The 27,521-nt window shown below is 36.2% G+C and overlaps 1 protein-coding gene across 5 annotated transcripts in view; it reads left to right on the forward strand.

The window, feature by feature from the left end:
• The window catches only part of SKAP2 (src kinase associated phosphoprotein 2), a 259,980-nt gene that overhangs the window by 97,491 nt on the left and 134,968 nt on the right, over positions 1-27,521 (forward strand). The window lies entirely within an intron of this gene.

Consider the following 27,521-nt stretch of genomic DNA (forward strand, 5'->3'; position numbering starts at 1 on the left):
TCCTTGCAGAGGACATGAACTTATCCTTTTTTTGGCTGCATAGTATTGCATGGTGTATATGCGCCACATTTTCTTTATCCAGTCTATCATTGATGAGCATTTGGGTTGGTTCCAAGTCTTTGCTGTTGTGAACAGTGCTGTGATAAACATATGTGTGCATGTGTCTTTATAGTAGAATGATTTATAAGCCGTTGGGTATATACCCAGTAATACTGGGTCAAATGGTATTTCTGGTTCTAGATCCTTGAGGAATCGCCATACTGTCTTCCACAATGGTTGAACTAATTTACACTCCCACCAACAGTGTAAAAGTATTCGTATTTCTCCATATCCTCTCCAGCATCTGTTGTTTCCTGACTTTTTAATGATCACCATTCTAACTGACATGAAATGGTATCTCACTGTGGTTTTGATTTTCATTTCTCTAATGACCAGTGATGATGAGCTTTCCTTCATATGTTTGTTGGCCACATAAATGTCTTCTTTTGAGAAGTGTCTGTTCATATCCTTTACCCCCTTTTTGATGGGGTTGTTTTTTTCTTGTAAATTTGTTTAAGTTCCTTGTAGATTCTGGATATTAGCCCTTTGTCAGATGGATAGATTGCAAAAATTTTCCCCCATTCTGTAGGTTGCCTGTTCACTCTGATGAAGTTTCTTTTGCTGTCCAGAAGCTCTTTAATTAGATCTCATTTGTCAATTTTGGCTTTTGTTGCCATTGCTTTTGGTGTTTTAGTCATGAACTTTGCCCATGCCTGTGTCCTGAATGGTATTGCCTAGGTTTTCTTCTAGGGTTTTTATGGTTTTAGGTTTTAAGTCTTTAATCCATCTTGAGTTAATTTTTGTATAAGGTGTAAGCAAGGGGTCCAGTTTCAGTTTTCTGCATATGGCTAGCCAGTTTTCCCAACACCATTTATTAAGTAGGGAATCCTTTCCCCATTGCTTGTTTTTGTCAGATTTGTCAAAGATCAGATGGTTGTAGATGTGTGGCGTTCTTTCTGAGGCCTCTTTTCTGTTCCGTTGGTCTATGTATCTGTTTTGGTACCAGTGCCATACTGTTTTGGTTACTGTAGCCTTGTAGTATAGTTTGAAGTCAGGTAGCATGATGCCTCCAGCTTTGTTCTTTTTGCTTAGGATCGTCTTGGCTATATGGGTTCTTTTTTGGTTCCATATGAAATTTAAAGTAGTTTTTTCTAATTCTGTGAAGAAAGTCAGTGGTAGCTTGATGGGGATAGCATTGAATCTATAAATTACTTTGGGTAGTATGACCATTTTCATGATATTGATTCTTCCTATCCATAAGCATGGAATGTTTTTCCATTTGTTTGTGTTCTCTCTTATTCCTTGAGCAGTGGTTTGTAGTTCTCCTTGAAGAAGTCCTTCATATCTTCTGTAAGTTGTATTCCTAGGTATTTTATTCTTCTTATTGCAATTGTGAATGGGAGTTCACTCATGATTTGGCTCTGTTTGTCTATTATTGGTGTATAGGAATGCTTGTGATTTTTGCACATTGATTTTGTATCCTGAGACTTTGCTGAAGTTGCTTATCAGCTTGAGATTTTGGGCTGAGATGATGGGGTTTTCTAAATATACAATAATGTCATCTGCAAACAGAGACAATTTGATTTTTTAAAAAGAAATAAACCTGTGTCATGTGTCTATATGTTTTATAATTAAATAAATTTAAAGTCTTAATGTTGTTGTCTGGAATTGTATCAACTGGAATTCTAATACTCTTCCTTTGGATGGTAAAAATGCATGAGACATAAGTGTTGTTCTTTATATACATGATATTTGGATTTTATAATAATAACTCCTTTAGTTGACAATTGTTCCCCAATTTTTTTCTTGCTCTGTTTTATTATCCACTGAGTTTTAATAGTGTCTGTTATCATGAAATATTTCTTCTCTGCTGACATTCTTTTAAATCCCCTGTCTGTCTGTTCTGATTTTCATCTAAAGATGTATTTCAATGTATTTTTATAAATCTTGATGGATATATACACCTATAGACCTGTGTGAATGTATACACTACTGTGAACCAGCTGTACTCCTCTGAGACTATAAACACATTGCTGGTCTGTTATTTAGTCCAGATATATAAAGATTGAATAGCTTTCCATCCCAAAATCATGGTGGGGGAATGTGTAATAAGGTGTTGAAATGCTGATGTCCATTTAAAATGTTATAAATGTTTTAAACAAGCTGTTTGAAGTGTACATACACAATTTTTGTTTGATGAGGAAAAGTGAGTTAGGTATGGTTTAGGTAAAGCATATCCTCTCGGATTAATTTTTCCATTACTGTGACTGTGCCCACAACAGGGATTCAGACAGTGCACTGAGCAAACCATGTTAGCAATTAATTTCCTATCCTTTTGTAACATGTTAGAAAATGTGTCAGAAAGGTTTCAGTGAACTTTGGTCAAATTAGTTTATACCTGTGATTTGACTAATACTTTTCTAGAATCCTTGTGAATTTTAGTCTTGCTTTCATACTTAGCAACTAATTAATCAGAACATTTTTTGCCTTATCAAATTTATTTGCTAGAGAAATCTAATTGATCTGTTACTGATTGTTGTTTGAGACAAAATCCAAAGGCCATCTCTTAGTGTAATTACTAATATATTAAGTGCATCAACACATACTTATATTGTAAAAATTGACAGTCTGAATTTTCTTATTTTTAATATCTTAGTATTCTTAATTTTCTTAATATCTGACTTACTACAACTACAGTAATATAAAACAGCTGTAAAAATTGACTGTATTTTAAAAATTGACAGCCTGAATTTTCTTATCTTTAATATCTTAGTATTCCTAATATTCTTATCTTAATATCTGGCCTACTAAAACTAGAGTAATACAAAACAGCTGTATGTATTCATAAGTGATGGGAGGCCAAAGAAACAAAAAATTTTTCTCAGCATAAGCTCTGCCAGTTAGTGCTAAATATGTAACTATTTTTCATTTCAAAAGTATGAGTAAAATTGATATTTTCTCATAATTGCATAAATTAACAATGCACTTATCTTTTATCTACCGTGTGGTTGGATTTTGAACGTGTCTTGCGATGTTGCTACTTCTTTAGCATTCTTTATATAGCACAAAGTGGGAAATGCTTCTTTTTATAAGCAAAAACGTGAACAAAATATTTGTTAGAAAACGTGTTAAGTCAGTTATTTAGCCATGAGATCATCATATGCAACCATTATCTATTTATAATTCTCCTTTTGGAAAATAAATAGAATTTTAACAAATGCTGTCATTCAGTGTCAAGCAAAATTTCAAAAAGTTTTTAAAAGCCTGATTTTTAAGTTATGGAGCTATACTAAAATGCTTTAGTGTTTATTGTATGTGGATCTTATGCAGTTGGGTCAGGTTATCAATATAATTGACTAGGGCTTAAGATGAAATACTGAGATTATATTCTACTTTTTACTATATACTATTTTATCATTCCCAACTAAGTTTGGGGCTACTTAAACCTTGAAAAATTTACTGATGTTGTATTTAGAATCTGTTATTTGGGTATCATAGGAAGGATGTAGTGAGTTGGTGGTAATTGATTTATCCTCCATCATACTGAACCTCCCACTCTTCTTCCACTTTGTCCTCCCTTGGGCAATAATCACAGGGTCGAACTGCCAATCTGTAGACTTAATTTTTTCCAGCAGTACCATCTGGCTCCTTGGCACCATAAGTTATATTGGTTCTTTGTGGCTGTTACTGAGTTTGTCATATTGTTAGACAGCTGATGGGATGATTTTTGCTATTCGACCCTTTTAAAACTAATTATTGATTTTTATTTAGAGAATCTTCTTTGGCCATTTATGATAGCATAGCAGGATTTTATTGTGAAAAAAGTAGAATGCACCTAAACAAATCCTATATTATGTGTCAACCTTGAGATTCTATTCTCTGTATTGTATTCTGTGTAGTTCTTTAGTAGCTCTCCCTTTCAAGACAGATGAAAATTAATTGTACAGGTTTTCTGTTTCATTCAAACCTGTATGTGTTTTTAAATTATTTGAATTTGCATTTAAAATCCTGTTATTACTGCAGTCATTTCCTAGTCACGAATGTTTAGAAGTCCCTATTAGTGGCACAGATAAACTTCTAATACCCAGCAATACTTTATCCCCTCAAAAAAAAAAGACCATTTGTATATTATCTTGTGTTTTATTTTATAGATGAGGTTGTTTTACTGTTATGTCTAATGACATTCATAACAATTTAAAAGAGTAATTTTGAAAGGTAGTTCTGAGTTTCAGTAATTAAAAAGAATAGCCTAAGCACATTTCTATTTTTCATATTACAGTTAACTAGACATTTTCGATGAAGGCAAAAATTATTTGACCTATTTGTTTCTAAAGTAAGGATCATAAACAAAAATAAATAATTTTTTAAACTCTTAAAGAATCTGCATATAAAGCAGTTCATTTTGACAAGTATTTATCATATTTGATTGCATTTATTTTTAATGGAACATGATAAACATCTTTTAGAAAGTTTTAAAGTAATTATTTTAGAACACAATAAACATCTTTTACAAGGCTCTTTAGAGGTTTTCATTCATATAAAAGTGTTTCTCTTGAGTTTAAATATTAGAATCTATTAATCTATGTTGCATTATAATAATGGCAGGATACTGATGTGTTAGAAATATTTACACTGAATCTTTTTTTTTTTTTTTTTTTTTGCTGGTGTAAGGGTGTTTGAATTTCCTAAAGAGTGATTTCACTGGGATTATTTTAATACCACCATATTAGAAGCCTACTAACTACAAACTGGACTTTGCAGAATATTAGATAAAATATACAGCTAAATTGCTGTAATTCGGTTGTGATGTGATTTCATTTAAAGTATGTAAAGAAAAGGAGCAGTAAATATCTCTCTGTAAGAGGAGCTAAATCAGGTGTCAGCGAAATGATTCATGTGCCAACTGGAATAGTTAACATGCATTTTATTCTACTGTCTAGCAGGAGGAGGTGGGCTATAGAAAATGAATTCTCCACTAAATAATTTACAACAATTATATCAAATTTTAATAACTTGAGCTAAGAAGGCATACATATGATTCATGTTCTCACAGTTTCCTACATTAGAGATTAATTGTGCTTTTGTTAAACAAAAATGTACTCTTATAAATATTTTTAATTAGTAAATCATGATTAGTTTTATATTTATAGAGTAGCATCGTTTGATCAGTTTTTAGCTGTAGCTTCATGTGAAGCTAAAATATCACAGCTAAATCTGTTGTCTCAAATGCCAGCTCATGAGAATTTGCTCCTAATATCAAGAAACGCCCTGAATTGTTTGTTGGCTTTATCTTAACTCAAATATGTAAAGGGGACAGTAGAACATTTTTCTTTGGAATCACAGAGAGTTCAGTGACCTTTCTGTGGCAAATTATGTAGAAAGAAAATATTTATATTCATTTAAAATAACCTCCGTGAAGAAATAGTCTCATTACCCTGTTTGATCAATTTCTTGTAGCCTGAGCTGTAGCATGCTGCTATTGCCATTGGTTGATGGAATACACTGAGTAGTGGCTAATGGTGATGGTGCTCATCAGGAAGGGTTCAGCCAGCGGTCAGCAACAAATAATTCAAGACTGTTTCTAAGTTTGTGGCTGGTGGAATTTGCTTTTTGCCCCAAGCCAGCGGCATTGCTGAGCTGGGCTATTTGATTAGAAGAGAGGCATATTTGCTTCTTAGCAACTGCACATTTGCACAACCCATAGTCCTTTACTGCCTCCAAAGGTTTTCCTTTTGTGGTGGTAGAATAATACCTTATTGTTGATTGACTGACAAAAGAAGTTCTAATACAAGGCAAGCTTATAACCATTTTTGTTGTTGTTAGCTTTAAAAAATTTCAGCTACATACGCCATTTTTTGAAAAAGTATAGACAAAAGGTATGTATAGTGTAAATCAGTATGGAAACCCCGATGTGCTAGATTTTTAATATATTATCAAGGAGGTTTGCACAGCATGAATACAATTGCATACTGTTACTTTTGTGCCTAGCAGGTTCAATGACAGAAAATCAATTCTGACTCCAGTGTATGTACCTATATCAATATTCTGGGTGTTTGCAGTCTCCAACTAGAATTAATGCTAGAGAAAATTTAACTAATAATGTTGAAAAAAAATTGATGTTAGTAGAACATCTATATAGCTTTGTCACATTTAAGAACTATTTTTTATATAAGATTAGAAGTCAAATTTTGAATTCTGAATACACCGTGAGTATAGAATTTGGAATATAGTTCTCACAGGAATGAACTTGCCTTTAATAGAAGACAGAGGTATTTATAACCCAACAGTTAAGAAACAAGTGAGAAAAGATAAATTTGGGGAGGACAGTTTGAGTTTTATGATCCTGGGAAACCAGGACCGGAAAAAAACAGGCTTTTTTTTTTCTTTTTTAAAAAAGCATGGTTTTATGGCTTTTCTCACTGAAACTGTATGGTTAGGACTTGAATCTCAAGATTTTAAGGAAGATGGTATAAAAAGTGATACGACCATAGATGATGATAATTTTATTCTTGCATTATTTTTGGTAATAGTTTTTTAACATACCTATTATACCTTAAAGAAATAATGCAAAACTATTTGAGTCAATACATTTTGATATACATCATTTAAATCCATTGTTTTAACATATTTTGTCGACATAATTCATGGTAAAATGAAATGGCATCTGTAAGATTAATTGCCATTGGTTGATTTTTTTATATATAATCTATGATGTTATGTTTAGAACATATGGTACTTTTTTAAGGGATTTTTTTTTTGTATTTTTGTCTCCTAGGGTTTAGAACAGATATGAGAGTTTCCATAATTTAAGATGAACAACAAGAAAGTGCACTGGTGTGAATTATCCACTTCACAAATCTTTAAACATGTTTTGGGATTTAGGGAAGTTAAAGCAAGTGCAGACATTAACATAGACATAAAGTGTATATGGGCAAATACTCTCATTTCCCAATAAAAGGACCTTAGGATATATCAGTATGCATAATATGACCATCACTCTATTTACTTACTAAGAAATAGCCATTTTAGTGGCAACCTAGAGCCCAAAAAAGGGAAAAGAAGTGAGGTTGAGTGATTTGATATTGCAAGGCAGTAATATGCCCCTTTGTATCAAGCAGCTGTCCCTTTGCAATTTCGGTTAACATCTTTGAAACAGTTCCCTTAAAAACAAATCGGGGCCCTAGGAGGAAATGGAAAATACTTTTAAGAGTGGTTTTAAATTGTTTAAAAATTAACATGCCTGCAAATAAATTCCCAAAGTTAGGATGTGACTTTAATGTTATATAAATTAAGGTTATAGCTTTTGCTAGCATTTTGCTTATAAGGTAAATTATGGGAATTTGATGTAATAAGGAAAATGTTCTTTAAATTACTAAACTCTCTTGCAAATAGTTGCAAAATGGCATTTTAAAACTCTAATCTACTACATTAAAATTACTTGTATTTATTAGTCTATATCATTAGGTGGCATTTACTACTAAGTGCCCTTTTCTCCTCTTTTAATAGCTTAACAGTTTCTTATTTTGGGATACATAACAAAAGACAGTTTTCTTAGTGGGGCTTTATAACAATTATCACCTGCAGGTGGAGGGGGGATCTGTTTTATTACTGACTAGTTTCTTCCCTCCATCTCCCATTGCAAATATAAAAAGTACAAGGTAATGTACAAAATGGTGTTCTTTTGGACTTTGTTTTTACATATAGGTCCATTTGTTGAGAGAGAAGAGGAACAGAGACAAATGGAGGTTTCTGGTGCTTTTCTACTAGATAAAGAGGGTGTAGGAACAGGGAAAGAGAAAGATGGTGTGGTTTGGGGATATGGATGGGATTTTTAAATTTGTTCATCAGAAAATTTCAGTGCTCCGGTGGCTTCCTGAAGCCTTTAAGGTAAAATCAATAGAGAAATATATCAGAATAATTTTCAGTGGGATGCATGATGAATTATTGTTTTATTACTGAAGAAACTATGGCCCAGAGAGATTAGGTGATTTGCCCAAAGCTACACAGCAAATAATGGTGGAGCTGAGGTAGAAATTTAGGTCTTTTTTTTCTCCAAAGCCTATAATCTTTTTCCGGTAGAACACGATTACCTGCTCTTCAGGCTTGTTGTTTTTAGGGACATGAGCTTTGGATGCTAACAAACAAGAGATGAAATCTCTGAGACTTGCTTTGTGACTGGCCAAACTACTTGACTTCGTTTTATTTTTATTTTTTAATTTAAAAAAATTTAAATTGACAATTAAAATTATATATAGGGCTGGGGGCGGTGGCTCATGCCTGTATTCCCAGCACTTTGGGAGGCCAAGGCAGGTGGATCATGAGGTCAAGAGATCGAGACCATCCTGTCTAACATGGCGAAACCCCGTGTCTACTAAAAATACAAAAATTAGCCAGGCATGGTGGCGTGTGCCTGTAGTCCCAGCTACTCGGGAGGCTGAGGCAGGAGAATCGCTTGAACCTGGGAAGTGGAGGTTGCAGTGAGCTGAGATTGCACCACTGGACTCCAGCCTGGTGACAGAGTGAGACTGTGTCTCAAAGAAAAAAAAAACAAAAATATATATATATATGTACAGTACACAGCATGATGTTTTGATATGTGTATACATTTTAGAATGGCTAAATCAAGTTATTTAGCTCAAGTGTTACCTCACGTACTTATATTTTTGTGGTGAGAACCTTTGAAATCCACTGTTAGCAATTTTCAAGTATAAGTATGTTAAGCAGTCACCATGATGTACAATAGATTTCTGAACTTACTCCTCCTATCTAACTGAAATTTTGTATCCTTGGACTAGCATCTCCCCATTCCTCCTATTCCTCAGCCTCTGGTAACCACCATTTTGCTCTCTGTTTCTGTGAGTTTGACTTTTTTGTTTTTCTTGTTTTCTTTTTTTTTCTTTCTTTTTCTTTCCTTTTTTTTCTTTTAGAGACATGGTCCAGGCTGGAGTGCAGTGGTGCAATCTTAGTTTACTGTAACCTCAAGCCATCTTCCCGCCTTAGCCTCCTGAGTGGTTAGGACTACAAGGGTGTACCACAATGACTGGCTAATTTTTTTATTTTTGTGGAAATGGAGTCTTGCTAGGTTGGCTAGGCTGGTCTTGAACTCCTGGCCTCAAGTGATCCTCCTGCTTCAGCCTTCCAAAACACTGAGATTACGAGTGCGAACCACTGTGCCCAGCCCAACTTTTTAACACTACATATAAATTAAGATCATGCAGCATTTGTCTTACTGTGCCTGGCTTTTTTACTTAACTTAATGCCCTCCAGGTTCATCCATATTGTCACAAATGACAAGATTTCCTTCTTTTTAAAGGCTAAATGGTATTCCATTTTGTATATATACTACATTTTCTTCATCTATTCATCTTCATGGACACTTAGGCTGATTCCGTATCTTGGCTATTGTGAATAATGCTACAGTGAAGATGGGAGTGCAGGTATCTCCTTGACATACTGATTTTGTATCTTTTGGATATATTCCCAGAAGTGGGATTACTGGATCATATGGTAGCTCTATTTTTAATTTTTTGGGGGAGGCTCCATACTGTTTTCCATAATGGTTGTTCTAATTTACATTCCCACCAGCAGTATACAAGGCTTTCCATTTCTTCATATCCTCACAAACACTGGTTATCTTTTGTCTTTTTGATAATAGCCATTCTGACAGGTGTGAGGTGTTATCTCATTGTGGTTTTACTTTGCGTTTCCCTGATGACTAGTGGTATTGAGCATTTTTTTCATATACCTGTTGGACATTTGTAGGTCTTCTTTTGAGAAAAGTTTATTCAGGTCCTTTGCCCACTTTTTTTTTTTTTTTTTTTTTTTTTTGAGACGAAGTTTTGCTCTTGTTGCCCAGGCTGGAGTGCAATGGTGCGATCTTGGCTCACTGCAACCTCTGCCTCCCGGGTTCAAGTGATTCTCCTGTCTCAGCCTCCCGAGTTGCTGGGATTACAGGCACATGCCACCACACCGGGCTAATTTTTGTATGTTTAGTAGAGATGAGGTTTCATCATATTGGTCAGGCTGGTCTTGAACTCCTGACCTCAAGTAATCTGCCCACCTTGGCCTCCCAAAGTGCTGGGATTACAGGCATGAGCCACCGCGCCCGGCCAGCCCACTTTTTAATTGAGTTTTGTTTTCCTACTATTGAGTTGGTTGAGTTCCTTATATATTTTGGATCTTAACCCCTTACCAGATTAACCTTCTCCTGTTCCGTAGGCTGTCTCTTCACTCTGTTGATTGTTTCCTTTGCTGTACAGAAACTTTTTAGTTTGATGTAACCCCGTTTACCAACTTTTGCTTTTGTTGCCTGTGCTTTGGGGGTCATATCTAAAAAATCTTTGCCAAGACCAACATCATGGAGCTTCTCTTCTGTTTTCTTCTAATATTTTTAGTTTCAGGTATTCCACTTAAGTCTTTAATTCATTTTGAGTTGATTTTTGCAGTAGGCATTGTTGTTATACCCATTTTGTACATGAAGAAATTAAGGTATAGAGAGACTAGGTTACATGCCTAGTAAGTATCAGAACCAAGATTGAGACCCAAGCCATCTTATTCCAAGGCTTGTCCCCTCCTTTTTTTTTTTTTGTTATGGTAAAAGACACATATTATCAAATTTACAATTTTAACCACTTTTGAGTATACATTTCAGTGGCATTCAGTACATTCACAATGTTGAGTAACCACCATCACTATTTTCATAATGTTTTCATCATCATAAACAGAAACTCTGTATCCATTAAACAGTAACTCCCCATTCACCCACCTCCCTACCCTCTGCCCCCACAACCTCTATTCTATTTTTAGTCTCTGAATTGGCCTGTTCTAGGTACTTCATGTGAGTAAAGTCATACTGTATTTGTACATTTGTGTCTGGCTTATTTCACTTAGCATAATGTCTTTAAGAGTCATCATGTTGTAGCATGTATCAGAATTTCATTCTTTTTTTAAAGCTAATAATATTCTATTATGTATGTATACCAAAATTTATCCATTCATCTGTTCATGGACATTTATTTGGGTTATTTCCATCTTTTGGTTATTATGAATACTGCAGAGCCTACACTTTTGACCACAGCCCTATACAGATGTATTAATTATTTATTTGCTGTATAGCAGATTACCCCTAAACCTATGTATTATTTTATTATCACAGGCATACCTCAGAGATATTGTGGGTTTGGTTTCAGACCACTGCAATAAAATGAATATTGCAATAAAGCAAGTCATGAGTTTTTTGATTTATATGCATAAAAGTTATGTTTACACTATACTGTAGTCTATTAAGTGTGCAATTAGTATTATGTCTAAAAAACAATGTGTATACCTTAATTTAAAAATACTTTATTGCTGAAAAAAGTGCTAACAATCATCTTACCCTTCAGCAAGTTGTAATCTTTTTGCTGATGGAGCATCTTGCGTCGTGTGGATGACTGCTGACTGATCAGGACAGTGGTTGCTGAAGGTTGGGATGGCTGTGGCAATTTTTAAACGTAAGATAACAGTGAGTTTTGCCACATTGATTGACTCTTCCTTCCATGAAAGATGTCTCTGTGGCATGTGATGACATTTGCTAGCATTTTACCCAAAGTAGAACTTCCTTTCAAAATTGGAGACTGTATTAGTCCGTTTTCACACTGCTATAAAGAACTGCCTGAGACAGGGTAACTTATAAAGGAGGTTTAATTGACTTGCATTTCCACATGGCTGGGGGCGCCTCAGGAAACTTAAAATCATGGCAGAAAGTTAAAGAGACGCAAGCAGCTTCTTCACAAGGTGGAAGGAGAGAGACAGAGAGCAAGGAGGGAACTGCCAAACACTTTTAAACTATCAGATCTTGTGGGAACTCACTCACTATCACAAGAACAACATGGGGAACCCCCACTTCCCCGATGATCCAATCACTTCCCACCAGGTCCTTCCCTGGACACATGAGGATTATAATTCGAGATGAGATTTGGGTGGAGACACAGAGCCAAACCATATCAGAGGCAATCCTCTCAAATCCTGCCACTGCTGTATCGCCTAAATTTATGTAATATACTGATCCTTCCGTTATTGTCATTTCATCAGTGTTCACAGTGTCTTTACTGGTAGTAGATTCCATCGCAAGAAACCACTTTTTTTGCTCATCCTAAGAAGCAAATTCGCATCCCTTCAAGTTTTATCATGAGATTTCAACAATTCAGTCACATCTTTAGGGCCTAATTCTAATTGTAGTTCTCTTGCTGTTTCCATCATATCTGCAGCGACTTTCTCCACTGAAGTCCTGAACCTCTCTAAGTCATCCATAAGAGTTGGAATCAGCTTCTTCCAAACTCCTTGCACTTTTATGTTATGAAGATGGCTTCTTTCCTTAAACCTCATGAACCAACCTCTGCTAGATTTCGACTTTTCTTCTGTGGCTTCCTTACCTCTCAGTCTTCATAGAATTGAGCAGAGTTAGGGCCTTGACCTGCATTAGATTTCAACTTAAGGGAGTGTTGTAACTCATTTAATCTTCTATCCAGACCACTGACACTTTATATCAGCAAAAAGGCTTTTTTGCTTTCTTACCATTTGTGTGTTCACTAGAGCAGCACTTGTATTTACCTTCAATGACTTTTCCTTTGCATTCACAACTTGGCTGTTTGGTGCAAGAGGCCAGCTTTCAGTCTGTTTTGGCTTTCAACATGAATTTCTTACCAAGCTTAATCATTTCTAGCTTTGTTTGTTTGCTTTGCAGCCTCAAATTCCCAGGCTCAAGGGCTTCTCCTACCTCAGTTTCCTGAGTAGCTGGGACCACAGGCATATAACGCCATCCCTGGCTTATTTATATTTTTTATATTGATTTGTTTATTTATTGATTGATTGAGATGAGGTCTCACTATATTGCCCAGGCTAGTCTCAAACTCCTGGGCTCAAGTGATCCTCCCACTTTGGCCTCCCAAAGTACTGGGATTACAAAAGTGAGTCTAGCTTTTGATTTAAAGTGAGAGGTGTGTAATTCTTTCTTTTATTTGAACACTTAGAAGTCATTGTAGGGTTATTAATTGGCCTAATTTCAATATTGTTATGTCTCAGGGAATAGGGAAGCCCAAGGAGAGGGAATGAGACAAGGGGAAGAGTCAGTCAGTGGAACAATCAGAACATACACAATATTTATCAATGAAATATGCTATCCTATATGGGTGTGGCTCATGGTTCCCAAAACAATTACAATGGTAACTATAGATCACTGTAACAGATATAATAATAATGAAAAAGTTTGAGATGTGAAAATTACCAAAATGTGACACAGAGACACAAAGCCAACACATGCTGTTGGAAAAATGGTGCTGATGGACTTTCTCCACACAGAGTTACCACAGACCTTCAATTTGTAGAAGGTGCGACGTCTGCAATGTGCAATAAAGTGAAACGCAATAAAATGAAGTGTACATATGTTTATTATTAAGTAATAAACCTTTTATTCTCACATTTCTGTGAGTCTAGCATTTGGGAATGGCTTAGCAGTCTCTGGCTTAGAACTGTTCATGAGATTGCAGTCAGAATTTTAGCTGAGGCTGCAGTGATCCGAAAGTTTGAATCCACTTTCAGGGAGGCTCACTCACGTGGCTGCAAGTTGGTGCTGACTGTTGTCAGGAGGCCTTGGTTCCTTTTCACATGAGTTTTTCCACTGTCTACTTGAGTGCCCTCATGACTTTGTAGCTGGCTTCCCCCGAAGAAAGAGCCGAGTAGAGGCTATATATTTTTTTATGACCTAGTCTCAGATGTCACATAGCATCACTTTAGCCACATTCTGTCCTTTAGAAGCAAATGGGTGGAGTTGACCCCCATTCAAGGGGAAAGGGATTAGGCTCTACCTTTCGAAGGAGGAGTGTTAAGGAATTTGTGAACTCATTTTAAAATCAGCACACCTGATTAGAATAATGAAGAAAATAATCACTGGTAACAGAAATAATTTCTACAAAAATTATGGTATACAACTGTCTAGAGACATTTTCTGTACATATATGACCTCATGGTCTGTTGATTGTTTCATAATCTGATTAAAAATTTTTTATTTTAAAGAGACAGGGTGTCACTATGTTGCCCAGGCTGGTCTCAAGCTCAAGGGAACCTCCCACATCAGCCTCTAAAGTAGGTGGGAATATAATTGCTCACCACCATGCCCAGCTTTATAATCTGATTTCAAAACTAACCCCTGTTAAAATTGTAGTATATTATCTGTCTAGAGACATTTTCTGTGCATATTAGACATCATATTCTGGATACTGTGTTTTATACTTTAATTTTTTCATACTATAGGAAACATCTTTCCATGATAGTAAGCATTTTTTATACATTGGCTGTTAATCTTTTAAGGATTTCCCAATAATGGTATTTCACTGTTAACTGACTTTTCTTTTTACTAGTTGATGGTGAATTTAAAAAATATTTTATTCATTATTTGCATTTTTAATAAATTGCCTTTTTATTTATTTGTGCATTAAAAATTGGCACTTTTTTTATTTTTATTTTTGAGACGTAGCCTCACTCTGTCATCCAGGCTGGAGTGCAGTGGCGCTATCTCGGCTCACTGCAACCTCCGCCTCCTGGGTTCAAGTGATTCTCCTGCCTCAGCCTCCTGAGTAGCTGGGACTACAGGTGTGTGCCACCATGCCTGGCTAATTTTTGTAATTTTAATAGAGACAGGGTTTCACCACATTAGCCAGGATGGTCTCAATCTCCTGACCTTGTGATCTACCCACCTTGGCCTCCCAAAGTGCTGGGATTACGGGCCTGAACCACCAGGCCCGGCCTGGCACATTCTTTTTATTAAACATTATGTGTTAAGGATTCTAAAACATTATCATGTAAGCTATAAATATTTCTTCTTTGCTTATAATTTGTGTTATTGATTAAAACAAATTGTAGAAGTATAGAGTTAGAAAGGATAACAGAGGAAATTTAGTCCAACACTTCTTTTTAAAATTTTTTTTAAATTATTTTTTAAAAAATTTTGTGGATATATAGTAGATGTATATATTTATGGGGTACATAAGACATTCTGATACAGGCATGCAGTGTGACATAGGCACATCATGGAGAATGGACCATCCATCCCCTCAAGCATTTATCCTTTGAGTTCCAAATAATCCAATTACATTCTTTAAGTTATTTTAAAATATACAATTAAGTTACTGTTGACTATAATCACCCTATTGTGCTATTCAATAGTAGGTCTTATTCATTGTTTCTATTTTTTTCCGTACCCATTAACCTCCCCCTCCAATCCTCCACTACTCTTCCTCGTCTCTGGTAACCATCCTCTACACTCTGTGTCTATGAGTTCAATTGATTTGATTTTTAGATCCCACAAGTAAGTGAGAACATGCAGTGTTTGTCTTTCAGTACCTGGCTTATTTCACTTAACATAATGATCTCCAGTTCCATCCATGTTGTTGCAAATGACTGGATCTCATTCTTTTTTATGGCTGAATAGTACTCCATTGTGTATATGTACCACATTTTCTTTATCCAGTCATCTGTTAATGGACACTTAGTTGCTTCCAAATCTTAGCTATCATAAACAATGCTGCAACAAACATAGGAGTGCAGATATCTCTTCAGTATACTGATTTCCTTTCTTTTGGGTATATATCCAGCAGTGGGATTGCTGAATCCTATGGTAGCTCAATTTTTTGTTTTTTTGAGGAACCTCCAAACTGTTTTCCATGGTAGTTGTACTAATTTACATTCCCACCAATAGCATACAAGGGCTCTCTGTCATTCACATGCTCGTCAGCATTTGCTATTGCCTGTCTTTTGGATATAAGCCATTTTAACTGGGGTGAGATGATATCTCATTGTAGTTTTGATTTGCATTTCTCTGATGATCAGTGATGTTGAGCACCTTTTCATATGTCTGCCATTTGCATGTCTTCTTTTGAGAAATGTCTGTTCAAAGGTTTTGCCTATTTTTTGATTGGATTGTTAGACTTTTTTCCTGTAGACTTGTTTGAGCTCCTTATGTAGTCTGGTTACTAATCCCTTGTCAGAGGGGTATTTTGCAAATATTTTCTCCCATTCTGTGTGTTCTCTCTTCATTTTGTTGATTGTATTCTTTGCTGTGAAGAAGCTTTTTAACTTGATGTGATCCCATGTGTCCATGTTTGCTTTGGTTGCCTGTGCTTGTGGGGTATTGCTCAAGAAGTCTTTACCCAGACCAATGTCCTGGAAATTTTCTCCAGTGTTTTCTTGTAGTAGTTTCATAGTTTGAGGCTTTAGATTTAAGTCTTTAATCCATTTTGATTTGAGTTTTGTATATGGTGAGAGATAGGGGTCTAGTTTCATTCTTTTGCATATGGATTTCCAGTTTTCCAAGCAGCATTTATTTATTTATTTATTGAGACAGAGTCTTGCTCTGTCACCAGGCTGGAGTGCAATCTCGACTCACTGCAACCTCTGTCTTCTGGGTTCAAGCGGTTCTCCTGCCTCAGCCTCCTGAGTAGCTGGGACTACAGGCACATGCTACCACGCCTGGCTAATTTTTGTATTTTTAGTAGAGACTGGGTTTCACCATGTTGGCCAGGATGGTCTCGATCTCTTGACCTCGTGATCCACCTGCCTCTGCCTCCTAAAGTGCCAGGATTACAGGCGTGTGCTACTGCACCCAGCCCCAAGCAGCATTTATTAAAGAGACTGTCTTGGCTGGGTGTGGTGCTTCATGCCTATAATCCCAACACTTTGGGAGGCCGAGGTGGGCGGATCACCTGAGGTCGGGAGCTCAAGACCAGCCTGACCAACATGGAGAAACCCTGTCTCTACTAAAAATGTAAAATTAACTGGGCATGGTGGTGCATGCCTGTAGCCCCAGCTACTTGGGAGGCTGAGGCAGGAGAATCGCTTGAACTAGGGAGGCGGAGGTTGCGGTGAGCTGAGATCATGCCATTACACTCCAGCCTGGGCAAGAGTGAAACTCTGTCTCAAAAAAAAAAAAAAAAAAAAAAAAAAAGACTGTCTTTTCTCCAGTCTATGTTCTTAGTACCTTTGTCAAAAATGATTTCACTCTAAGTGTGTGGATTTGTTTCTGTGTTCTTTATTCTGTTCCATTGGTCTATGTGTCTGTTTTTGTGCCAGTACCATGCTGTTTTGATAACTATAACTCTGTAGTATGATTTGAAGTTAGATATGTGATTCCTCCAGCTTTGTTCTTTTTGCTTAGGGTAACATTGGCTATTCTGAGTCTTTTGTGGTTCCATGTAAATTTGAGGATTTTTTTTTCTATTTTGGGGAAGAATGTCATTGGTATTTTGATAGGGATTGCATTGAATCTGTAGATTGCTTTGGGTAATATGGACATTGTAACAATATTGATTCTTCCAATCCATGAACATGAAATATTTTTTGATTTTTAGGTGTCATCTTCAATTTTCTTTATAAGTATTTTATAGTTTTCATTATAGAGATCTTTCACCTCTTTAAGTTAATTTCTAGGTATTTAATTTTATGTGTGGCTATTGTAAATGGGATTACTTTTTAAATTTCTTTTTCACATTGTTCACTGTTGACATATAGAAATGCTGCTGATTTTTGTATGTTGATTTCGTATCCTGCAACTTTACTGAATTTGTTTCTCAGTTCTAGTAGTTTCTTTGTGGAGTCTTTAGGTTTTTCCAAATATAAGATCATATTATTGGCAAACAAGGATAGTTTGACTTCCTCCTTTCCAATTTGGATGCCTTTATTTCTTTCTGTTGTCTGATTGCTGTAGCTAGGACTTCCAGTGCTGTGTTGAATAACGGCAGTGACAGTGGGCATCTTTGTCGTGTTTCAGATTTTAGAGGAAAGGTTTTCAGTTTTTCCTCACTGATACTAGCTGTAGGTTTGTCATGTATGGCTTTTATTATGTTGAGATATGTTCCTTCTATACCCAGTTTTTTAAAGGGTTTTTGTCATGAAAGGATGTTGAATTTTATCAAATGCCTTTTCAGCATCAATTGAAATGATCATATGGTTTTCATCCTTCATTCTGTTGATATGATGTATCATGTTGATTGATTTGTATATGTTGAGCCATCCTTGCATCCCAGAGATAAATCCCAGTTGGTCATGTTGCATGATCTGTCTAATGTATTGTTGAATTCAGATTGCTTGTATTTTGTTGATGATTTTTGCATCAATATTCATCAAATATATTGGCCTATAGTTTTCTTTCTTTCTTTCTTTGATGCGTCTTTTTCTGGTTTTGGTATCAGTAATACTGGCCTTGTAGAATGAATTTGGAAGTATTCTGTTCTGCTCTATTTTTTTGGAATAGTTTGAGTAGGATTGGTATTAGTTCTTTAAATGTTTGGTAGAATTCAGCAGTGAAGCCATCAGGTCCTGGGCTTTTCTTTACTGGGAGATGTTTTATTACAGCTTCAATCTTGTTGCTTCTTATTGGTCTGTTCCAGTTTTGGATTTCTTCCTGGTTCATCTTGGTCAGTTGTATGTATCTAGGAATTTGTCCATTTCTTCCATATTTTCCAATTTATTGGCATGTACTTGCTCATACTGTAGACACTGACAATCCTTTGAATTTCTGCAGTATCACTTGTAATGTCTCTCTTTTCATTTCTGATTTTATTTATTTGGATCTTCTCTTTTTCTTAGCGTGGCTAAAGGTTTGTCAATTTTGTTTAACCTTTCAAAAAACCAACTTTTTGGTTGATCCTTTGTATTTTTTAAAAATTTCAATTTCATTTATTTCTGCTCTGGTCTTTATTTATTTATTTTTTCTTCTACTAATTTTGGGTTTGGTTTGCTCTTGCTTTTCAAGTTCTTGAAGATGCATTGAAAATTTTCCTCTTTTTCAATATAGGCACTTATAGCTATAAATGTCCTTCTGAGTACTGCTTTTGCTGTATCACATAGGTTTTGGTGTGTTCTGTTTTCATTATCATTTGTTTGAAGAAATTTTTCAATTTCCTTCTTCATGTCTTCACTGACCCACTGGTTATTCAAGAGTATACTGTTTAATTTCCAGCATTTGTGTAGTTTCCAAAATTCTTCTTGTTATTAATTTTGAGTTTTATTCCATTGCGGTCAGAGAAGATGCTTGGTAGTTTTTCAGTTTTTATTTTATTTTATTTGTTTTTTTGAGACGGAGTTTCGCTCTGTCGCCTAGGCTGGAGTGCAGTGGTGCAATCTTGGCTCACTGCAAGCTCCACCTCCTGGGTTCATGCCATTCTCCTGCCTCAGCCTCCTGAGTAGCTGGGACTACAGACACCCCCTGCCACAAACGGCTAATTTTTTTTTTTTTGTATTTTTAGTAGAGACAGGGTTTCACCGTATTAGCCAAGATGGTCTCATCTCCTGACCTCGTGATCCACCCACCTCAGCCTCCCAAAGTGCTGGGATTACAGGCATGAGCCACCGCCTGTTTTTTGAATGTTTTAAGACTTGTTTTGTGACCTGACATATGGTCTATTCTTGAGAATGATCCATGTGCTGAAGAAAAGAATGCGTATTCTGCAGCTCTTGGATGAAATGTTTTGTAGATATCTATTAGATCCATTTGGTCTATAGTGCAGATTAAGCCTGATGTTTCTTTGTTGATTTTCTGTCTGGAAGATATGAGTGATGCTGAAAGTGGGGTATTGAAGTCTCCAGCTATTATTGTATCAGGGCCTATCTCTTTCTTTAGCTCTAATAATATTTTCCGTATATATCTGGGTGCTCCAGTGTTGGGTGCATATATATTTAAAATTGCTAAATCCTCTTGCTGCATTGACTCCTTTATCATTATATAGTGACCTTCTTTATCTCTTCTTATTGTTTTTGTCTTGAAATCTATTTTGTCTAAGTATAGCAATTCCTGCTCTTTTTTGGTTTCCATTGGCATGAAATATCTTTTTTTATCACTTTGATTTTAGTCTATGTGTGCTTGTAGGTGAAATGTGTTTCTTGTAAGGCAGCAGATCAATGGGTTTTTTTTTTCTTCCATTCAGCCAGTCTGTGTCTTTTGATTGAAGAGTTTAATCCATTTACATTCAATGGTATTATTGATAAGTAAGGACTAATACCTGCCATTTTGTTACTTATTTTCTGGTTGTTTTGTGGTCTGGTGTTGCCTTGCCTTGCCTCGCCTCGCCTCGCCTCGCCTCGCCCCGCCCCGCCCCGCCCCGCCCCGCCCCGCCCCGCCCCGCCCCGCCCCGCCCCGCCCCGCCCCTCCCTCCTCTTTTGCCCTCCTCTTTTGCCCTCCTCTTTTGCCCTCCCCTTTTTCCTCCCCTTTTCCCTTCCCTTCCTTTCTTCCTTTCTTTCCTTTCTTGTCTTCATCTAGTGAAGGTAATTTTCTCTGGTGTCTCTTGCTTTTTATATCTTGTGTGTCCGTTGTATGTTTTTTGGTTTGAAGTTACTGTGAGGTTTGCAAATACTATCTTATAACCCATTATTTTAACCTAATAAAAACTTAACACTATTTGAATAAGCAAACAACCAAGCAAAAAGCAAACTGTTAAACACTCTACACCTTAACTTCATCCCCCCATATTTTAAGTTTTTGTTGTTTTTATTTATATCTTATTGTATTGACAGTGTCTTGAAAAGTAGTTATTTTTGATTGGTTCATCATTTAGTCTTTTTACTTAGGATAAGAGTGGTTTATACACCACAGTTACAGTGTGATACTATTCTGTGTTTTTCTGTGTACTTACTGTGACTAGTGAGTTTTGTACCTTCAGGTGATTACTTATTGCTCATTAATGTCCTTTCTGATTGAAGTACTTCTGGTTGCATTTCTTGTAGGACAGGTCTGGTATTGATGAAATTCCTCAGCTTTCTTCTGCTTGACCAATTCTCCTATTTAAAGGACTCTGATGCCTTCTTCAGTATGCCAATTGCATTTTTCAGCTCCAGAACTTCTGCTTGGTTCTTTTTTGGTTTCTCCTTCATGTTTGAAGTGTATTTCCACCAAATCTACTATTCTAGGGTAGTTTTTTTCCCTTGGTACTTTAAACATGTCATGCCATTCTCTCCTGGCCTATAAGGTTTCACTGAAAAGTCTGCTGCCAGATGTATTGGAGCTTCATTGTATGCTATTTGTTTCATTTTTCTTGCTGTTTTTAAAGTCCTTTCTTTATCCTTGGTCTTTGGGAGTTTGACTATTAAATGCCTTAACCTTTGGGTTAAATCTGCTTAGTGTTCTATAACCTTCTTGTAGTTGGATATTGATATCTTTCTTTAGGAGTTGGAAGTTCTCTGTTATTATTATTATTCTTTTTTCTTTTGTCTCCTCTGACTGTGTATTTTCAAATAGCCTGTCTTCAAGCTCACTAATTCTTCTGCTTGATCAATTCTGCTGTTAAAGGACTCTGATGCATTCTTCAGTATGCCAATTGCATTCTTCAGTATGCCAGTTGCATTTTTCAGCTCCAGAACTTCTGCTTGGTTCTTTTTCATTATTTCAATCTTTTTGTTAAATTTATGTAATAGAATTCAGAATCCCTTCTCTGTGTTATCTTGAATTTCTTTGAGTGTTTTCAACACAGCTATTTTGAATTTTCTGTCTGAAAGGTCACATAACTGTGTTTCTCCAGGATTGGTCCCTGGTGCCTTATTTAGTTCATTTGGTGAAGTCATGTTTTCCTGGATGGTGTTGGTGCTAGTAAATGTTCTTCGGTATCTGGCCATTTGTTGTAGTCTTCACTGTTTGGGCTTATTTATACCCATCCTTCTTGGGAAGGCTTTCAGATATTTTAAAGGACTTGAGTGTTGTGATCTAAGCTGTATCTGCTTTAGGGAGCACCCCTAGCCAAGTAATGCTATAGAGGTGCCACCTTGACAGTCTTGGACAAGATCCGGGAGAATTCTCTGGATTACCAGGCAGAGACTCCTGTTTCCTTCCCTTAATTTCTCTCAAACTTAGAGTCTCTCTTTCTGTTCTGAGCCCCCTAAAGCTGGGGGGTGGAGTGACACAGGCACCTCGTGGCTGCCACCACTATGACTGCACTGGGTAAGACCTGAAGCCAGCACAGCACTGGGTCTTGCCCAAGGTCTGCTGTAACCACCCCGTGGCTACTGCCTATTTTAGCTAAAGGCCCTGGGGCTCTACAATTAGCCAGTGGCAAAGCAGCCAGGACTGTGTCCTTTCCTTCAAGGCAGCGAGGTCCCCTAATCCCTGGTGGGTCCAGAAGTGCCATCCAGGAGTTAGGGACTAGAGTCAAGTCCAACACTTCTGATTCATGGATGAAGATGCCCTATTTTCTCTATCTCCTCCAGATTTCTCCTCTACTTTTTTCCCACCAAATCTTAACCTATTATGACCATTTGCCCAAATGTTTTGTGCTCTGCTCATGGTAAAGGAGTAAGGGATATACAGTTGACTCTTGAATGATGTGAGGATTTAGGGACATCAACCCCCTGTGCTTTTGAAAATCCACATATAACTTTTGACTCCCCCAAAACTAACTACTAATATAGCCTGTTGTTGACCATGTCTTACCAACAACATAAACAGTTGATTAACACATATTTTGTATATGTATTATATACTGCATTCTTATAATAGAGTAAGCTAGAGAAATGTTATTAAGAAAATTAATGAGAAAATGCATTTACAGTACTGTATTTATTGATGCCACAAGTTTATATTATCTGTTTACACAATCAATTATCTGTCTGAAATGGCAGGCAGCCACAGCTGCAGACCTCAATCTATGGCACATATCAAGCAACCCAACTTTTCCTTGTAATGTCATGATTTTTCTCTGCTTTTCAGAGGCACTGTTAGCATCACCAGTGGCACTTTGTATGGGTCCCATGGTGTTATTCAAGGTTTTCAGTATTGCACTAAACATGATAAAAAATATGTGAGACCCACAAGAGATCACTTTTTACTGCGATATGCAATTTACTGGAGAGATGAACTACTTACATGGAGATTATTAGTGTCACATAGCATTTTAAGCAGATTTTTGTAACACTCAAGCTCACCCCAACAGCAACAGGAGATGGCTATGATGTTATTACCAAAGGACAGGATATACTACAGTTAATTTTATGCAGTTATGATTTAATACTACATTATCATTTGTTTACATTTCTGTTGACTTTTCATAGCATCATGTATGATCTGTGGTGCCTAAGTTTGGATAAATACTAACTTTTTATAATAGATTTGTGTATGTTTTATGGTGGTAAATGATAAAATAGACAAGTATTTACATATATTTTATGCATTAATGACATACCTTTTTCTTGTTTCCATATTTCTAGGCCATGCAGGTCATCTCTGAGTTTTTTCAAATTGTCACAGATCTCTAAAAAATTTTCCAGTATATTTATTGAAAAAATCCATGGATAAGTGGACTCGTGCAGTTCAAACCTGTGTTGTTCAAGGGTCCACTGTAATTGATGCACTGCTATTTGCACTTATCAAGGAGCCATTCCTAAATAACCCCTAACAACCACTAATGATGTATTAAGTATGAATCACCAGGTAGTGGGAGAGATTTTATTTTTTCAAGAGTTAAGTGACTTACTAAGTTTCTCAAACAGTACTCTTCATAGGTGCCTGCTTCCCTTATCATTTTATAAGACCATATCTGGATCATGAAGTTGTTGCCCAGTAAATCTAAATATAACATAGGGGCTTAAATGATGCTATTGTTTATATTATACCTCATATTTTTCCAAAATGGATTTGAGGTGGCTAAAATTTTGTTTCACTTACGGTGCTGAGAATTGTATCTTGCTATTAAATGTTGATTACATTTAATTAACTGCTTCTAAAGTTATCAAAATGAGGTTCTTACTAATAAGAAGAAAAATTCAAAAATCCTCTTAGAAGTTTATTCATCCTATGATCTACGATAAGAATAAAATATGTAGTATTTAGATAATTTGATCTTATTCAAAAGCTTAGAGCTTTCTGGTAGGAAAAAGTGATAACACTTAATATTAGTATGTTCATCCAGATGAATAAATTATTTACTGGAAAGGGCCAACATCTGGATCTTTCACATTCTTCCTTTTTGGTTGTTTATAATTACTGAAGTTACCTATTGCAAGTGATAAGGAACTTGGCTAGAGTTTCAAAGATTGAGGAATTTAATGGTATAAACTGAAGCAAATACTGTGTAGCAAGAGTAATAGTGAATTTCTGTGGCTCTTCTCTTTTGAACTTTTAGGACATTTTCTGTTTATTAGTAAAATCTCTTTAATTGGTTCTCAAACATGTGTCCACTTATGATCAACATTGTTTTGTCTGTGTTGTGCCAAACCTCTATTAACCTCAATAGGGAAGGCACCAGGTTCAAGAGGCTGAAGAAGAGACCCAGAGCCAGCAAACAAGACATGGGGTTTTATTAGGAACTTACATACGTACAGGGGAGAGAATCCAGTGGTGGCTGGCTGGACAAGATATTCACCTTCCTGCAGTTCAGTGGTGGCGGGCTGTACAAGATATCCACGTTCCTGCAGTCCAGTGGTGGCGGGCTGGACAAGATATTCACCTTCCTACAGTTCAGTGGTGGCGGGCTGTACAAGATATCCAACTTCCCATAGTCCAGTGGTGGTGGGCTGGACAAGATATCTGCCTTCTTACAGTCCAGTGGCAGGGGGTTGGACAAGATATCCACCTTTTTACAATCTAATGGTGGTGGGCTAGACAAGATATCCACCTTCCTACAGTCCAGTGGCAGCAGGCTGGACAAGATAATTGCATGGCCCAGTGATGGTGGGCTGGGCAGGAAAACTGCAACCACTTGCAAACAGCATGCAGTTTATATAGCATTTTTATTTAGCACCCTCCCCTTAATGACCTCCACCTGGCAACTTTTATCCAACCCAAAACTCAGGGCCTCAATCCATGTTCCATGGGATGGGCCAGGGGCTCAGATGTTCCTTATAGACAAGGAAGAAATCTTTGGATTGGTCACTCCTGGATTCCCTAGCTTGGAACACACATTCAGGTATATCTGCCATACAGGGTCATTCTCAGCGTATGCTCAGGGCATGCTTAAGTTATTGCTATCAGGGTGTCTACCTTAGTCTATTCCTTTAGCCACTTTTTCCTCCCCCTAGGATTACTGAGACAAATTATTATAGGTGAAATATATTGGATTTGTAATTTTTATAAATGAAAATTTGAATGTTACTAACATCTCATATTTAAAAATATAAAAGAAGATACACTATTTCCTGAGAAAAAGTATCAACTTAAAAAAAATTGGGCTCCTGCTGGGGATAGCAGCTCAATTTTCTTGTTTGCTTTTAATTTGTTTTGACTATTTCCAAATAGAAGGATTGGATGAAGCAGCTTCAGCTAATATATCAGAATTTCTGTAGATACTTAACTAATTCCTTACTCTGGCTTTGATTTCTTTTGAGCTTTAATTTCCTAGGTAGGCACATTTCTGACAGCCAGGCTAATTAATTGTATTTTAAACCTGAATCTTGCAGCTTTACAGAGGCTGTCAATATTAGCAAGTGTAAAACTTGAGTCATTTGTAATCACTGTATATTTCATTCATCTGCTTTTATAAATGCAGTTTTTCTGATATATGAGAGGATCATCAACTGTGAGAGTTTAAAGTGGTTTCAGAGATTATTTTACAGATGAGGAAACTGTAGTACTGATATGTTAATTGACTTGTCCAAAGTCATACAGCCTGTTGGTGGTGCTTTTATAACTTAGATTATGTACCTCTTATTTGGGGTTAAGACTTTCCATCTCTTGCCCTTACTGGTCTAACTTCCTTGCCAGGTCACACAAAATACTAATTACTATTTATACTGTTTAATAGAAAAAAATTTTAAAACTTAGACTTATGAAAAGGCAACCTTTCCTAGAGAATTTGGTGTGGTTTAATCTGCTGTACAATTTGAGTTATCAGTCCTCCCACAAACTGTGGTGGTGAAGTGGCTTCTCTTGTATGGATATTGAGCTGTGAGGAATTCTTATGTAAGGATACTTCAGTTAAGATTTTCAATTTCTGATTCTAGAGCACAGGGTTAAGGAAAGGGCCCCCTGGAGGATTCCTGAACCTTTTCTCATTTGGAGGATTCCTGAACCTTTTCTCATTTTGGAGAATTAGCAGTATAATTTCTGGTCAACATAGTTTGGTAAAGGATAGTTGGCAATTGTGCTTTTGCCTGTTTCACTTGCAGAAGGGTCAAGTCAGGTAAAAGTAAGTCTGTCAGACTAAAGAAGCATTAACCTAGAAATAGCAGGTAGGTAAGGAAGTTTAGCACTTCAGAAATAAGGCCCTGATTTCTAGCAAACACTGTGTCACTGCTAGTCTGGAGTAGCCTAATTGCCATTAGAAAAGAATTGGTTTCTTAAAAGGGAAAAATCATGAAGAAAACTTCCTGAGAGCTTTATTACATTCTTTTTATGAAATTATTTCTGCAATGTATTGATTAATATCTAACTTTAAGAATTTTATGTAGGCATTTCACCATTATAATTTTGAAATATGAAAAGTCCTTGCAAACATTCTTAGATTGCCTTCTGTCTGTCTGCCTTGTAAAAGATCCTTTTAGTTAAATGGACCATCCTCCTTAAATGATGTCATTAGCTCAGATTGAAAAGACATTGCCTGCAGGGAAATCATTTAATTGAACTAAAGTGCCTTTATTTCTGTAGATCTTGGAACAGCTCACTCAGTCTTATTTTCAGATTAGATAATTTATATCAGATAATTTTTTCAGCTCTATAAATGATAAAATGTTAAGAAAAGTAATCTTTTTATAAGGTATTTTGATGTTTCATAGTTTTCCATTTATATCTGAGTTAGAATTTATGGTTCTTAACATGCAAAATCTTATTTTTCAAATAAAAGTTTTTTTGTTCATTAGACTAAATTATTAATGTATTTGGGATACATAGGTCAGTGGCTCCAAAATAAATGTATGTGACATATATAGAAATGAGTGAACTGCTTTTACTCGAGATCTTTTCTCACTGTCCTTTTTGTTTTTAGATCAGGTTTATCAGGTATAATTTACATACAATAAAATTCATCCTTTAAGTGAACAATGTGATGAGTTTTGGTAGCTATATGCAGCTGGGTAACCACTTGTACAATCATGGTAAGATATAGAACATTTCCATCACCCCAAAAAGTTCCCTTGTGCTCCTTTGCCATCAGTACCCTGCCTCCACACCCAGCCCCTGGCAACCACTTATCTGATTTCTGCTTCTGTAGTTTTGCCTTTTCCAGAAGGTCATATCAATAGTATTAAACAATATGTAGCCAGAGAAATCTGGCTTCTTATACTTAGCATGATGCTTTTACCATTCATCCATGTTGTTTCATACCTCTGTAGTTCCTTCCTTTATTGTTGAGTAGTGTTCTGTTGTATGGATGTATCACAACATATTTTTCTACTCACTAATGATGGATGTTTTAATTCTTTTCAGTTTTGACTAATAGGAATAAAACTACTGTAAGTGTTGGTGTACAATACTTTTTGAAGGCTATGTTTTCAAATCTTTATGGAGTGGAATTGCTGTATCCTATGATACATGTTTT

The sequence above is a fragment of the Pongo abelii genome, chromosome 6, assembly GCF_028885655.2.
Source record: "Pongo abelii isolate AG06213 chromosome 6, NHGRI_mPonAbe1-v2.0_pri, whole genome shotgun sequence".
Lineage (NCBI taxonomy): Eukaryota > Metazoa > Chordata > Mammalia > Primates > Hominidae > Pongo > Pongo abelii.